The 16,286-nt window shown below is 50.7% G+C and overlaps 1 protein-coding gene across 2 annotated transcripts in view; it reads right to left on the bottom strand.

The window, feature by feature from the left end:
- KCNJ1 (potassium inwardly rectifying channel subfamily J member 1) overlaps window positions 1–1,518 on the bottom strand; it is a 52,256-nt gene extending 50,738 nt beyond the window's left edge. The window contains exon 1 of one of the 2 annotated variants that reach the window (XR_011995765.1): window positions 1,270–1,487. The gene's annotated coding sequence lies outside the window, so the exon portion shown is untranslated. Of the gene's footprint in view, window positions 1–1,269 lie in introns of both variants that reach the window. The other variant, XM_025998820.2, reaches the window with a different exon arrangement.
- Window positions 1,519–16,286: the final 14,768 nt, after the last annotated feature.

Below are 16,286 nucleotides of genomic sequence, written 5' to 3'. Positions count from 1 at the left end.
AACTTAGCTTAGAAAAATGAATTACTCAAAACAAGAAAGTGACATGCTCTGCAGAGCAAAGCATTCTTGGCAATTACAGTATCTTATATATGAAATTTATTTTAAAAAAAATCAGAGGAAACCAAATGCCACTAAAGCACCAAGTACCATTCACAAGGAATCTAATCCCTGTGCTTCTTACAAGTTCAGTCCTGCCCCTAAATGACTTGGTGTGCTCCTGACACAGAAGAAAATCCATCTTCATGCCTTTAAGTATTAAAAAAAAATGTTTTTGTTTTTTTTCTGATGGCTCACAAATTCTCAGATACCCCTACCTCACTCTGCTTTGAAAAACTGAAGCTGACTGAGTGAGGATAACACTGTCACTAAACAATGTTGAGCAAAACAAGACAAGACAAGCCCATGATTGAAGAGCACCCACTGATAGACCTGGAAAATTCATATTTTAAATGGCTGCCTTACGACAATCACCATGTTTTGTTCTATTTTATATGCAACTAAAGAAGAAGAAGAAAAAAACTTTTCCCAAAGTTTGCCTATTGCAAAAGACAAACTTCTTTGGAGCAACTCTGCCTAGAATCTATATGATAGAGATGTTGGGAGAAGGGGCTCCATGCCCGTTCATTCTTGGGTTCACATAAAGCAGAGCACTAGGGAAACAGTTGCCACTCACTGCTACAGAGCATTTGTCACAGCAGAAATTTAGGGAGCTGAACAAATGCTGAGAAATCCAAATGCATTCACTCACAATCAGGCAACATTTCATCAAAGGAAGGAAAGGCATTCGGGAGAAGGTAAGCAAAATGTCTTACCAACAAAATTCACCCAAATAAGCCTTGCGCCTTTTCCATAATAGACCTTATTAGCATTTTATCCTCTGCCTTCGTGATGGAGAAGCTCTAAGGGAGGTCCTGCTATTATGCAAGGTCCCGCCACAAGGGAAATGATGCTATCGGGAACAGAATCCTTGCACGTATCTCCACTACCAAGAAGGGAAGACTGGAACCAGGCATGGTGGGACTAGAGGCTTTCGCTGTACTCCAGCTCTAGGCTCAAATGGCCAAGGGACGGCGGGATGAAGCTCACAGTGTAATCCAGGTGTGATCAGGAGATGGAGAGCCTCCAGTGAGCAAGTTAAAACCACACTTCTAAACCCCCAGGAGTGGTGGACAGCCTGTCTTGACTTCAGGTACGGAAAAAGGAGGGCTACATTTCCACCAGAATCAACTTTTTTCTACAAACAGGCAATGCTGCATTTCATCCTCTTACCTCATGGATTGCCAGAGTTAAGTGCCGAGACAAAAACTCAATTTCTTGGTCCCCAAGAAAGTAGCCGGGTCCTTGATGGCTGCTTGGACCCGTCTTGCACCTCTTGTCCAAGAGTTTGGGTATCCCGGGTGAGGGTGCTGAGGCCCTGTAGGTTTTTACGAGTCTGAGGGTCAGCTCAGACTGGCTGCCAACTCATCTGTATGCGACAGCTCTCAAAGAACATAGTTTACTTTAGAACTGGATCCAACAAGAGTAGGCGTGGCGGTGGAATGAGCTAGATACACCAGAGGTGTTGGGCTGCCAAGGCTAATTAAGAAGGATCTGTTTATGGAGCCATGGCTTGGAACCAGAAGGCCAGTTCACTCATGCTGACAAGTGTCCCAAGTCAAACGCACGAGGGTGCACTTGAGTGCACACAGGCTAGGTGCCTCCAGGTGTGGGAATTGGGGTCCCCAAGGAGCCCCTCCAAAATTTTCCTGCCCTGTGACTCACTGAGCGACCACAAAAGGTCAGGCTGCCCTGACCTTCTCTTGACCATTCATCCATCTCCCTGGTCCCGGCACTATGTAGAGCTTTGTAGCAGGGACTTTACAGGACAGACAGGGAGCAACACCCATGGTCTACTGACTGTGTCACCTGGGGACAAACTCCTAGATGCTCACCCTCTGAGGTCTGTGGTGGGGAGTGAGGTCATGTATGTGAAGCACTTGACATTGAGTAAACACTCATGAAAACCAACATACCCCAAGCATCACCTTTCTGTCTGCCTTCCTACCCCCAACCCTAGGGCCTGCCTCCCTCTAGTCTGTCCTGAGGGAGAGGTCTTACAATCAGAGATGCTCTCTCAGAGTTCCTCCCTGTCATGGTGTCCTCCGTGGACTTTCCTGCTGGCCACCACCACCGCCCCCCCCCCCCCCGCCCCGCCCGGAGCATCTGAGAACAGTCTCCTTGATGAGCTGTCGCTTTGTTTCCATGGACTGGTTGGGAGGGTGGGTGGTGCACAATGTGGGCAGGCCACACATCCCTTCACCGCCTGCCCCCTTCTTCTTCAGTCAACACCACACAATGTGGTGTGAGGTTTCAGGCTTTTACTGGAGGCTCAGCGATTAAAAGAACAGAAGAAACTGGAGAGCAGCCCCGTGGTTGGGAGGCCACCTGTCAGTGGTGCTGCCCCCACCCCCTCAATTACACAACAGAGTTCATACTTAGTGATTTTTCACAGGGAGGATAAAATGGAAATGAATGCATAATCACGTGGAAAAAGGAAATGTTCTTTCCAAACACTTGTAAATACAATCAGGTGTTACAGTAAACAGAGAAGAATACAGTAGGTGTCAGTAAAGCAGCTTACAGTCGCATTTCCCGTGTGAAGTTTGATCATAAGCAGCCTCTCCTGGGAGCGAGACCATGGGAAAGGAACAAGAGGAGAGATTCAAAGCTGGGGCTAGATGTGCCTTTCCCCCTTCACGGGAGATCTCCCGTGGGCACGCCAGTTCCCACCCTTGCTCCTCTGTCCCTAGGTTCACCCTTTTCTCCAAAAGTACCTCCTTCTCAACCCTCGGCTGTGTGGTCCTCTACCTGCCTTTCCGGGTATCCTGACCCCACTGCAGGATAACCTCCCCACACCAGGTTCGCCCCCGCCCTCCCCTGCCAGCAGTGCATTTCCTCAAGTCTGGCTGTGGGGGCCATGCGATAGTATCTTGCAGACGTCCAAGGACAGGGATTGGGGGTGCCCAAGTCCGAGTGAAAAAGCACAGGGCCCACCCGGGAAGGCCACTGCTGGGCTTCCCAGGGGGGGTGCTGGCTCCCCCGGGAACAGTTTAGCTGGAGAATTTCTGTACCTTCCTGGAACTCCAGGGCAAACTAGGAAGCTTCAGCATTGCCTCCGTGTCTCTGTCACTCAGAATCAACCTTGAGTCTCAACCCATGGCTCTCCCGAACCTTCCCTATTTTCTCTCACCTACGTGTTTCCCCAAATAAAATCTTTGCACCATCAATCCTATCTTGGTGCCTCTCCTCCTGGGCTGGCACCTGCTCTTTGGCCAGGATGGGAGCTCTCAGGGGGCCCTGACTCTCAGAGGCACTGGGGTGACACAGGAAAATTCAAGAAAAGGGCTTCTCTGATCCAATTTCCAGGGCAGGGGCTGACATCCCGAGTCCGAGTGTGAGCCATGGGTATGCCTTTTAATCCCCCAACTACCCACCAGACGACTGGAAATACCCACACATGCAAACAGGCACCTCTCAAAAGTAAACATTAATTCCTGATGACGGTGCAGAACAAACCCCAAATGAGGAAAATAAATGGTTTCCTAAGTGCCTTATTCATTTGCACGGCAAGTACTTCCTGCACAAAGCAGCCAGAACGTGTCATGCAGGCCAGGTAATTATCTCACCTCCATCCCCCACCGGAGAGAAGGCCCCTGGGGACCCAGGGGAAGGAGAAGGAGGCCGTTGCTAGGCAACAGAGAGGGGAGGGCTGATGCTTCTTCCATTTCCACAAGTCTTGGTTATGAGATGCGAGGGAGGATGTCTGACCTGCTGGAGTGCAGCACCTGCCACGAGGGCAGCGGGATTCCTGTCCTCAGTCTGCCCCCCGCCCGCCGTCTGGGAGGAATCCCGCCGCTCCTTCCCGCCCTGCTCGCCCAGAAAGTCCTCAGCCGTCTGGCTCCAGCCCCACGGTGGCCCCAACTAGGGCCTGGCCCTTTGCCCTGGTCCCGGCCTGCGGCCTTCACCAACAAGTCGGCCTCTCCACCCGGAGCCTCCCTGCCTCCGCGCCTGGGCCAGAGGCCCAGAGTCAGTGCAATGGTTTACTTTTTTCTTTTTTTTTTTTTTTCCTCTTTTTAAAGAAATCTGGAACATTTCAAAGATATTCTTACTTGTGACTAATATCCCAACAGGAGCCATTTGGGTAGATAAGTGGTCTCTAGACGTGCCTGTCTGACCCAGGGGAAGGCGGGGCATCCCATTCCCACCGCAAAGGGTATAGCACCTGACAACGTCCAAGAGGCAAGTAGCAGCCTGGGCCGTGGAGCAGGTGTCGGGGAAGACTAGGTCTTGGGACCCTGGGGCTCGCCTGGACAATCGAGGTGGGAGGATCACGTCACAGCAGCACTGCTAAGGCGAGGCCTTCCTGGTCTGAACAGAGGAAGGGGAGGACCCACCGTGGGCTGAGCTCCCCGTCTGCGTGAGGGCTTCGTCCACAGCAGCTCAGTTCTCCTAACAGCCTTCGGATTAGGCATTACTGTAAACAGTGTACTCACGGACCAGCAGACACACCCATCTCCAGGTGCTCATTTGGCATGTGACCAAGCTGGGGTGCAAATTCAGGCCCCCCTCAGATGCATCAGCTCCTCCCAGCCATCACCTCACTGAGGTGATCATCTACTGGGTGGACCCAATGTCCGCATGTGAGGAAACCGGTTTGGTCATTGTCCTGCCTCCACTCTAGTTAGTGAGACAGCAGGTCTTGGGTAGCTGGGTGGCTCAGTGGTTGAGCATCTTCCTTTGGCTCAGGGTGTGATCCTGGGGTCCCAGGATCGAGTCCCACATCGGGGTCCCCACAGGGAGCCTGCTTCTCCCTCTGCCTGTGTCTCTGCCTCTGTGTGTGTGTGTGTGTCTCTCATGAATAAATACATAAAATCTTTAAAAAAGAAAGGTCTTATTAGACCCCCTGAAATTAATATAATATCATATGTCAACTGTACTTCAACTAAAAGAAAAGAAAAAAGCAGTTCTAACTGTACCCTTCCCAGCACGGTATGCATTCTTCACAAAGCCCTGACCTCCTCATTTGGGGAATCTGGAAAAGAAATTAAAAAGAATTTTGCAATGAAAATATGGTAGGTCCATGTTCATTTTTGCTCCCACCGGAACGCCACGAAAACGAGAGGCAAGGAGTTTGAAGAGGTAAAAAAAAATCCACTAAGACAAAGAGAATGGGAAAGGCGACAGTCAAGGGATTTTGACAAAACTCAGGAAGCTGGAGAGCAAATGAAGAGGGCAACCCAAGTGGCGGCTGGGGGAGCCAGCTGCAAGCTCTCAGCCCCGGGGGTCGGGGCCTCGGCGGCCCCAAGGCAGCGCTGCTGTGGGAGGCTAGAAGCAGGCAAAGGGGTGGCTGTGCCTGCAGAAAGCAGCGTCCCCAGCCTGGGCTTTGAAGGTGACCGTGGAGAAAAGCAGAGTGTGAGGATTTGGGTTCTTTGAATGTAGCTGAGGGCAGGGGCGAAACGCTGAACTGAAAGCAGCAAGGGGGTGACGTGGAAATGGGCCTTCCTGCCTGGGAGACCCCTGCCCCGCTTCTCCCTCTGAGCACCCAGGCCCCCGTCGGTCCCCACAGTCCCCACGCAGGAGAAGCGCACACTTGTCTCTCTCTCTCTGTTGGAAAACACAATGGGCTGAGCAGTAGGACCTCCAGGACTGACCCCCGGGGGTCACCCAAGCTGCAGGAGCTAACCCAGCCCCTCTCCCTTGCAGCTTTGAGCTTGTTGACACCTCTCTTAAATGTCAATAGGCAGCCACAGGTCATCAGACATTTGAGGCATGGCTCTAACATGAAAGAGAAAGATCAAGACGAAACAGAAAGGGTACCTGGGGAGAGAGGGAGCAGAGAGCAAAATAAATGGCTAAAACCCACACTTAGGTGCAGAGAGAAAGGACTACAGTGCAGACATGAGCAAGGACAGGAAGCTAGATCTTCGGACTATTGTGTGTCACATGAGGATGCGCCCGCAGCAAATGATGCAGGACAGGTGTCAGGAGCCGATGAAAAAATCCCAGAGACTACAGCGGAGCACTTTTTAAAGAAATGTTGCACCGCCAGTGCTCCTGATGGTGCAGAGGACCTATCTCGTGACAAAACACATAAGGAGGAATCAACAACTCTGGATGTCAAAGGGATGCAGAAAAGCTGCACTCCAAATGGGAAATTTCTTTAGAAATATGTTAAGCAGGAGCACCTGGGTGGCTCAGTGGCTGAGCATCTGCCTTAGGCTCAGAGCGTGATCCTGGGGCCCTGGGATCGAGTCCTGCATCAGGCCTCCCTGCAGGAAGCCTGCTTCTCCCTCTGCCTGTGTCTGCCTTTTTTGTGTGTCTCTCGAGAATAAATAAATAAAACCTTAAAAAAAAAAAAAGAAATAGGTTGAGCAATTCATCTCACCAGTTTTAAAATATGCACCACTATGATGAATGGTAAAACACCTGTAACAAAAAAAAATCTTTAACAACGATTTCAATAAAGCATATGGTAAACATTCTAAGAAAGTATCGTGTCACGGTTTAATAGGAAACATGGGTTTTTTTTTTCCTTGTGAGTCATCATGGTGTCTTACGTTAATAAACTTATGTAAAAAATGATTTAAAAAGTATTTTTAAAAAATGAACAGGAAGCTAGAAAAAGGATCCCCCCCCCCCCGCATAAAAGACAGAACATTTAGGAATTAAAAATATTAGATGAGGTAAAATAATTGGAAAACACAGCTGAGAACACTTGCCAGGATTCTTTTTTAAGGGTTGAGGATAGGAGGGGAAAGACTAGAAAAGTACAGGGTCAGTGTAGGCAACTTGGCATCCTCATGGGACGACGTGGCAGCCAGAGAACCTGCCCAGCTGACCTCCGACTCTGGCCCCGCAGTCGCAGTCGCTGAGGACCGCCCTGCACCTGCTGGGACCCATTATTGTCGTTGCTCGGGCGCTTCCAGCCACCAAGGCAGGTTGGTCCAGGCACGGGAGGGACTCCTCCGACAGCGGCTGTCGCTCCAGGGCAGTGGTCTGCGACGTGACCCCTCCAACCTTCCCTTCCTGTCTCCTGCACCAGGGGCCCATCCACTCTGCACCTCCCCTGCTGCCCTCCCCACATCCCCTCAAGGGGGCGTCTTCCTTGCACAATCACCACTGTCCCAGCAACTTGCTTCTTGGAGGACCCAAACTAGCCCACAAAAGTTCCAGGAAGAAGAAAAAACTGGAAAAACGTTACTTCTCGGGGACTGTGCTCCAGGAAATTAGTGGAGGATTGCGTGAGCCAAAACAGTGGGCAGACACCCCGAGGGAGAGAAAGAGAGACAGACAGAGATGAGAAATCCCAGACGTAGGGACCCAGCCTGGGTGATCAGAGGAGGCGAGCCCAGACGAGGTGAGGGACCACCCTGGAGGACATCTGTCCAGCAGCCTCAGGGACAGCCAGGTCAGCCTCTCCGGGAAAAGAGAGTCACCTGAGGTATGTTAAGAGGGTTTCGTGGTTCTGAGGGGGATTTGCAGGATGAACGAGTAATAGACACTCAAAGAACGAGGCAAATGCGAAAATTGTTAGCGCCACTAAATACAAACATTTATGAAAAAGAGAAAGTGTATTTAGAATACACCACTTGGCTCACCTGTGAACAGCATTCAGGGAATCATAGTGATGTAAACACTGGGCATTGAGCTAATAAAATTTTTGTCATAAACATGGGAGGGAGTGGAGGCAAGGAAGGAGCGGAAATGGGAGGGCTTCCCCGACAGAGGCCTAAGTCCTCACCTCCCAGATTAGGGAGTCAGTAGGTGATGTCAAATAAGGAAAATTGATACAGTACAAATTCTTTATTTAGAAATAAATAAATAAGGAGGTAGGGAAATAAGGAGGTAGGGATCCCTGAGTGGCTCAGTGGTTGAACATCTGCCTTTGTCTCAGGGCGTGATCTTGGGGTCCCAATATCGAGTCCTGCATCAGGTTCCCTGCATGGAGCCTGCTTCTCTCTCCTGCCTGTGCCTCTGCCTCTCTCTCTCTCTCTTTCTCATGAATAAATGAATAAAATCTTTAAAAAAAAAAAAAAGAAAGAAAGAAGGAGGTAAATATTCAATGAATGCCTTTTCCTAGCGCTGCAAGAGCTGCCAGTGACTTGGAACAGCAAACACTGAGTGACTTGGGGTATTTCCACTCAGCGTGTCCTTCCGGGTGGAAGGAAAGGCAGGTGAAGGCTAAGGTCACTGTCATTGTGAGCCTGTCCTTACGTCCTCTCCCCCCATCTCCTAGCGTGTGCCCCAGGACAGGGCCCTTCTCAGAAAGACACGTCCAAGGCTGGCGCTCGGGCTTTGGGCCATGTGGTGTGATTTTTTTTTGGGGGGGGCATATTTTCCCCACCTTGACTCTGATTCTGGGAGAGGGGGGCTTGTTTGGTCATATGGACCACACCCCGGGGCCACCCCACGTGTCCCAGAGCCAGGCAAAAGAGCCCAGCAGCATGTGGCTCGAGACTTCCTGATACATGGCTCTGTCACCAAAATCTTGTGCTCTTTGCCAAACAAGCATGTTGACGTGTTGCAGTCGAACACAGTGAGACCAAGGTGGGATCTTCACTCACCTAGACCACAGGCCGTCTGTTGTCTGTACGTAAGGGAGGGGATTTCCCGTGTCCCCGGCCACCACCGCCCTATCCAGGTGGTGAGGTAGGGCTTCCAGGACCTGATGGGGACCGGACGGACCCAGGGGCTCTTTGATGGGATATGTTCTTTCATCTTCAGGCTTTGATTCTCTTGAGAATCCGCGTCTGGTGGAAGAGGGGCGGTCAAATCGGAACACGCCTGCTACGGAGGAGGAGATAATCCCACGGAGCTGACAAAAAGGAAAGAGCATTTCTGGGCGGGTCTCACGACCGAGAGGTTTCGAGAAGGCCATCTGCGGGAGATGAAATGCTTTTCCTCTGAAACACGCACGGCCCTTGAAGATGAAAGCATATCGCTCTGTAAGAAATTCCAGGTCAAGGGGCTTTTTAAGAAAAGAAATAGGATTGAGTGCAGCGAGGATTTTGGTGGTGATTCCATTTAATCCACTAAAAGCTGAGTCGAGGGCCTTACTGCGTGAAAGGCACAGCGCCAGGCACTTGGGGAGTTACAGAGATGGATAAAACATGGCCCTCGCCCTCAAGAGTTTGACATCTGGGGTGGAGAGGACAGTCACAAACACAGGAGGCGCAGCACATGGAAAGTGCTATGAATACAGAGAAGGTTACTTGGGGACCCTCCATTGAGATGGCGGTGTCTGGACTGGGTGCTACTGGAGAAGTAGAATTTCACCGGGGGAGGGTCGTGGAAGGTGTGAGTGGATGAAGGAGAAATAGTTTGGAGGCTGGAGAGCACAGGTGGGCTGGGACCCGTGGAATATTCAGGGGAGGAAGGTTGTCCAAGAGAAGATGCGCTGGTAGAAGAACCAGGGACAAGATGGCGGAAGGACAACGTGCTGGTGTCCACTTCCTACCGCGTGACCGACGCGGCCTTGAGGGAGGGGACAGACACCCGCAAGGCCAGCATGATGGGCCACTGTGGACCATGACGCTTGCGGCTTTTCTTTGTTTTATATCTTCTGTCTCTTGAGGAATTTCGCCATGTTTCTCTCAGAATCTCGTGTTTGTGGGTATCACCACCAATCCTGACAACTCTGGCACGCTCCCGACAAGTGTGCGATGTTTCCTCCCCTAGGACGTTGCGGGGGCACATCCGGCAGGCCCCGGCCCCTCGCACAAGGCCCTGCCGGTCGCGCCTGTCAGAAGGTGCCATTAACCAAGGAGGAGAAGGTGCACACTTGGCCCCGTTCCTCTTTCTGCCAGGCTTTCTAGCAAAAGACGCCAGCCTGCAGCAGTGCCCCGAGGCCTTCCTGCGGCACAGAGAAGCTCCAGAGACAGAGGCTCCGCTCAGTCCCCCCAGGCAAGGGCTGCCTCCGTCCTCAACAGCACCAGTTATTTCCCATCCCCGGGCCCTTTGAGGTAAATGGAACATGGCTGTCGGCTGTTTGCTCCAGGTAGACTCCGGGCAATGAGCGTGACCGGATTCCAGGTCGCTCGCGGAGAACGGAAGCCTCCCCAAGGCCCTTGACGGGTTCTCAGGCGCCTGCGGCCTGTAGGCCTCCTGGTCTACCGTCCGGCTCCGCCCTGGGCCTGCTCTCTTCCAGCCTCTGCTCACCAGAGGCACCGCCGGACGCCTGCTGAGGCCCTGAGGGGGAGAGAGACCTCCTTCCTGCCCCCAGGGGAGGCGCTTTGCTCTCCTCTCTCTTCTGCGTCTCCGTAAAGGATGCAGAGATGTTCCTTTCTAGCCCCATTTTAGGAGTGAGGACAGAGGCCTAGCAAGCGCCGTCCCTGCAGGGCCTGCCCCCAAAGCTCCCGGGCTTGGCGGTTGCACCCGGGCTTGAGACGCGTGCTCTGTGAACTTGGCCCTTCCAGTATTTCCCATCTCTAGATCCCAGACCAGCAATCTGAAAAGCGTCGGTTGCACCCCCATCTTGCCAGGCAGCTTCCTTCTTGAAGTGGGAGGAGGTGTTCACAGATTCCCAAACACCCCCCCCCCACACACACACACACAGCAGTGGAAGGGACCCTGGCCTGCCTGCGTTTCCCATGCTTTCTCCCCTCAGTGACATCCACGCAAACACTCCAGCCTGCCTATCGTCTTCCTAAAACCATGGTCCTGGGAGCCCAGTGCTCCTGGGGGGGCGCTCCAGCCAGCCCAAGTGGAATGGACCATCACCTCCTTCATGCTAGACGTCATGCTCTTATTAATACCCCCTTAGATCTCATAGGATGATTGGCTGCTGAGCTGGAGGTGACTTTCGTTTTGTTTTGTGTTGTTTACAAATGCTAAATAACCCATACAGCCCCCTGCCAGCCCTCGAATGGCTTGTTTTTAGTTGACCACACAAATGGTAAGTAAAGGAAGCGGGACTCAAATCCAAGATCCTAACTCCACTGTGCTATGGAGGCATAAATATTAAGCAAATCGCAACGACAAAATACTCCCTCAATATGCTTCGTGGTCTTTGAGCCTCCAGAGGCCAAGCAGGGCATTTGGTAAACCTCTAGGAGGAGCCCAGAAACTCTCTCCCCGGTGCCTGGGGGAGCGCCCTGAGCTTGATAGCGAAATTACACACCCAGGTTCTCGAGTCTCCTCTTCCTTTGTTTTTAAAATACCTTTTACATTTCTTTTCTTTTTGAAACGTTTTTTTTTTCTTTTTATTATAATCTGAGAACTACTGCAAAACAAGCAAAGACAAAACTGTGGGTCGCTTACTATATATAAACACACATAAAAATAAATACATTAAAAAAAAAGCCTCCTCGGGAAAGGACGAAATAATATAGGTCACCTTAGCCCTGGGACCAAGAGGATGTCTGGTGGACTGAGGAGAGGAATACAAATAGGGCCGGGAGCCAGCCCGGGAGCCCCCGGGGCAGCTGCACCGCAGAGATCCTGCTTTGCATTCTGAAGACTCAGCTGTGGTGTAGCCTCACCTCCTCCCCAGCAGAGGGGAAGCCGGAGGGGCCTCCCGAAGACGGCCTCCCTGGGCTTCTCCAGAAGAATCTCAGACCTTAAGGCAGCAGATATGTCTTTCTCCCCTACCTTTTGCTGTCTCTGGTTAACACTTTTTTTTTTTTTGTCTTTGCCCCTTTTTTTCCATGAGCACAGCTCTCTCCCTCGCTGACCCCAGGTTCCCTGGGAAACAGGTTCTTTGTCTGGGTCATCGTTGGGTCCTGCAGAGTTCCTCAAGCTCCAGAGCTCCAGAGCCTCATACCTTGTCCAAACAATGATTGAAACTGAGTCTTCTCTTTCCTTTGCCTTGTACAGCTTGCAAAAGTAGGGCACCTGCTCCCCTGCGAAGCACTACCAGCCTCCAAAAGGAACTTTCCAGAACTTGCCAGTGAGTGTGTTCAAGGTCGGGCACAAGCTGCATGTGGCATCCTACAGTTTTCTTCTTCTGCTGCCCTGCCAGCGCCCCCAGCAGTGATGTCATCTCAACAGAGCACCCCATGCCTCCCTTCCACTGGGGCCACCCTGACACACGGGCCTCCCCATACAGTGCCACGCATGCTATGGCAAAGTGAGCAGAAGAGGCACATTCCATCCTGCAGAGGGGTTCAGTTTAATGGAAAGTTACCAAGGCAGCCACGCCAGGACCAAGACACACACCCACGGGGCCTGAGCTGAGGACAATGTGGAGTGCCCTACCCTCAGCGGCGCTCAGGGTCATGCCTCCCCTCCAAAGACCAAGGGTGGCTACTTGGTGACGTGGTCCCGCCAAGGGCCAACGTGCTTCCCTTAGGGCTACAATCTCCGTGGCAGCCAGTAGACTCTTGGAGGATGACCCTCACCACTCCTGCAGACACGCACAGACCTTCCAGAACCCTATAGAGTGTGCAGTTCAAGCCAGGGCAGCTGACCACGGAAGGAAGGGTTGGAGGATGGCCTTGCCTCTTATACGTGTCTGTTGGGGGGGCAGGTCTGGGGCAGGGACAGGGCAGGGCGGAGGACCAGAATCATGCCAGAAACGTTGGGAAAGCTGGAGGGAAGGGCTTCTGTGTTGCAGCAACACCAGCCTTTGCTGGAAGGGTCTCAGATACTTCATTCTAGATTCTTGGTTGCTCACACATGTCCCCATAAAATCAGGAGTCGATATAAATACGTTCATGCATTCTCAGCAGGTCACCTCGGTGCTCACTGACCGCTCAGGGGAACAGGGGAGCAGTGGGCAGGTAGCAAATTCCCCTTGCACAGGAACCCGGCAGGCGCTTTTCCCAGGCTCCCGTGGCAATGAGGGTCAGCTTCTGAACTCAGGCACACAAACCTGGGCTCTGGAAATTGCCAACTTTTCTGCAGTGACAAAGCACAAGTATCCCGCGCCAGTCTAGTGACCTTGAAGTTGCTGCCTTTTCCACCGCAGTAGCTGATGTGAACAGTCCTTCCCTACCACGGTGACCGGCCCAGCCGTCACCACGTTGCTCAAGGTCTGCCCACTAATGGCCCGGATCAGTCTTCAGTGCCCCCAGGACCATGAACCCCAGGCCCTCCCAGAATATCTAACAACTTGGACTCCAAAGAGTAGGTCTCAGTGTCCTTCCAGCCAGGTCCTTGCTATTGCTTGGCCCCACTCCGACTTTGGGTGAAAGTAATGAGGATCTCATTCAAGGGGAGGACATGTGCATTAGGATACGGACCCTAGATTTCAGGATGACACCCTCAGGGAGTTTGGGTCATACGAAAAACATGAGCTTGGAGTCAGGGAGTCTGGGTTTGAGGTCTGCCTTTGCCACTTCAGAGCAGTACATTATGTAACCCTTGAGTCTCAGCTTTTTCATTTGAAAATGGGACAAATTCTAATCACCTTACACAACACTGTGTGGACATTCCTTATTATTGCTAAGTGCGAGATAAATGTTGCTATTATTATTATTATTATTATTATTATTATTATGTGTAATACTAAGATCATATATGACTGGAATATTAGGAAATCCTGGTTTTAGTTCTAAGTCCTCTACCAATGCCCAGCGAAGGACATGCCATACTGTCTCCCTTTGGGACATGAAGGTGGAGACAGCTGACTCCGGGGGCCCCGGGGAATGCAGGGGCTGTGGGAATGGAGGTGGCAAGTGGCTGACATGCTCTTTGGGGATTGAGAACACAAATAGGGCCTGGCCTAGGCTCGGGTAGCATGACGTAGGGCTGGTCTTACCCTCAGGCAAAAAATCCCAGCAATGAACTCTCCTCCCTGAAAGGCTCTTGGCATCAATTTATAAAACTATCATCACGGTAGCTTCCCTTTATCTGGCTTATCCTTTGCAAAATACTCTTGTGACCATTATGCTATGTGGTCATTTAAACAAGGGAAAGTAACTGCAGAGAAGGGCAAGTGATGACCCTGGCCTCATGATCTTGGGTCAGATCAACATTCTTGTCCTCATGACCCGAGCTGCCCTGGTATCCTGGAACAGAAATGATATGAGCACAGGCAATTCTTGTTCTCCACCTTTATTTGTGCAACCCCACCCCTTTCCTCCTGACCTCACCCATCCTCCCTGGCTCATTAGGCAGAGGCAGTATGCGCCCATCCCTGGACCCACTCCTGTCTTGACCTACAGATCCTCAGCATAGGAGAAAGAGCCCTCCCAGCCCCTCTCACCAATTGCTTTGGGGCTTGGTTTCTTCCTTTATGAAAACACTGGGGCAAATGATCATCAGGTTCTCTTGAGATAAGGGGGAGCTTATTCTCTGGGAACAACTGCCCAGTAAGTATTTTCCAATGTTACTACAAAAGGAGGCAGGGTGGTCCTTTTCTGTGGCCCTGTAGAGCTTGACAGACACTTCATATGTTTTTTTCAATCCCCACCAGGTGTGCCCACTATCAGAGAGATGTAGGACAGCTCATACAGAGCCCACCATCTAGCAAGTGACCATGTCCCATGACCCAATAAAAATCTCAACGTTGTTGGAGTGTCAGGGAGGAGTGAACAGCTCTGGGCAGGGAGAGGGTGGAATGCAGGGAGAAGAAAGTCTGAACCCGCTCTAGACAAAGCTCAACCCCTTTGCGTCTTCATGCAAAGAGAAAACCAAAGTATGTGAAGAAAATCACGCTGTGAATCAGGTACTTTCTAGGGAAGGGCAAGCCTCATTCAGCAGACTTCAATATTCCAGCCCATTGACTATGACCTTCCTTCTTGTTCAATAGCCAAAACTCATAATCAGTCTACCTACAACTAATGCCCTTTGCTGGATTCCAGTTTCACTCAGCAATGTTCCAATCATGATATGACTTCCTGTTTAGGTCTCTCCCTGTAAATTCATCAACCGGGCCATTGTGTGAGTTCTAGTTCCCAGCACAGGTATGGTGCTCACTATGAATAAATAAGTTAGCATTTCCGTCTAGACATTAGGAAGCTAGATTTTAATGGGTGCTCTTGGGAGATGGCTAGGCTTGAAATGAGGTGAATGAATTTGCAAGGACCTTGGCAAATGTACTGAGCTCTGCTGCCTTTCAGGGTCTCTTGGGAGAGAGAGACCTGTCCTCCTCGAGGAGGACTTGGCCTCACAGGAGACACCCAGCGATCACCATTAGCCGTGTTCTCTCACTCTGTATGCTTGTATAACTATTTATTATTTATTTGCTACCATGACGGTAGGCATCTCTGCAGGCAGGAAATATAACCTTATTCATCACTGCACCTCCAGAACCTGGCGCAGAACCTACTGCACAGCAAGAGGTCAGCAAATGTCTGTAGAATGGATGATTAAAAATGAATGGATGACTTGAGTATGGAGAGCGTGAATTAAAGAAATGCTTCTACTTTTGCTCTCATTTGAAATCCTAATAAAGTAACAGTTTTAGGAAAAGCATTAACTGCTGGACAAGACACAGTGACAACATTGTTGAAACCAGAAAACACATGTGTCCTATGCTTGTGTAGGAAGAAAACAACAACAACACAGGAGCCAGCAAATGTATACTCAGAATCCTAAAAGATTTAGCTATCTATAACAGTCTACCTCTGGAAGTTGGAGAGGGGGTGAGCGAAGCAGCTCAAAGAAAGATGATTTGTTGAGTCTCTTTAGGGAGCATAGTAGTTGGAGTTCCAAATGCCCTCCCTGGCTCAGCCCAGGCAAAACAAAACAAAACAAAAAGAACCCAAAAAACAAAAAAACTTCTCCTGGTCCTCCCTTGCCACTGGGCTGGAGATGTATTCCTGGAGATGATAAAGCAAAGGGCCCCTGGACAGAGGGACCCACAGCACCGTTAAGGATGGGTTTATCATGCCCTGAATAAAGAAGAACTAAGTAAACATATCCATGGTAGAAAATCCCCAATTCTCTTTCCCCGCTTGATTTCAGAGGCTGACAGCCAGGATCTGACCCTCCAAACAAGAGACTGAAAGAGCTGCTCCTGAAAAATCTGACTACTCCCCCCACCCAAGACAAAACTGCTGTCAGGGGTTCCTGCAATGAAATGGCCAGCCAGAGTTTGTCGACACCATCCTCTGGCCCAGAGCTTCCTCTTAGAAGATTACCTAATAGCTGAGGACTTAAAACAAACAGACATGCAAAAGCCTCTTGATGAAAACAGGGACTGGGCAGGGAGAAAAAAGCTTTAAATAGAAAGAATGCTACCCTCCCCCAAAATGAACCTTAAGAAAAAAAATGGAGCTGTTGGAAATTAAAATATGATAGCAAAACCCAAAATCTCAATGGAAAGTTTGAAAGAAAAAGTTGAGGGAATCTTCCAGAACAAA

The sequence above is a fragment of the Vulpes vulpes genome, chromosome 12 (assembly GCF_048418805.1).
Source record: "Vulpes vulpes isolate BD-2025 chromosome 12, VulVul3, whole genome shotgun sequence".
In the NCBI taxonomy this organism is placed as follows: Eukaryota; Metazoa; Chordata; class Mammalia; order Carnivora; family Canidae; genus Vulpes; species Vulpes vulpes.
This window is presented reverse-complemented; position numbering and strand designations above follow the sequence as displayed.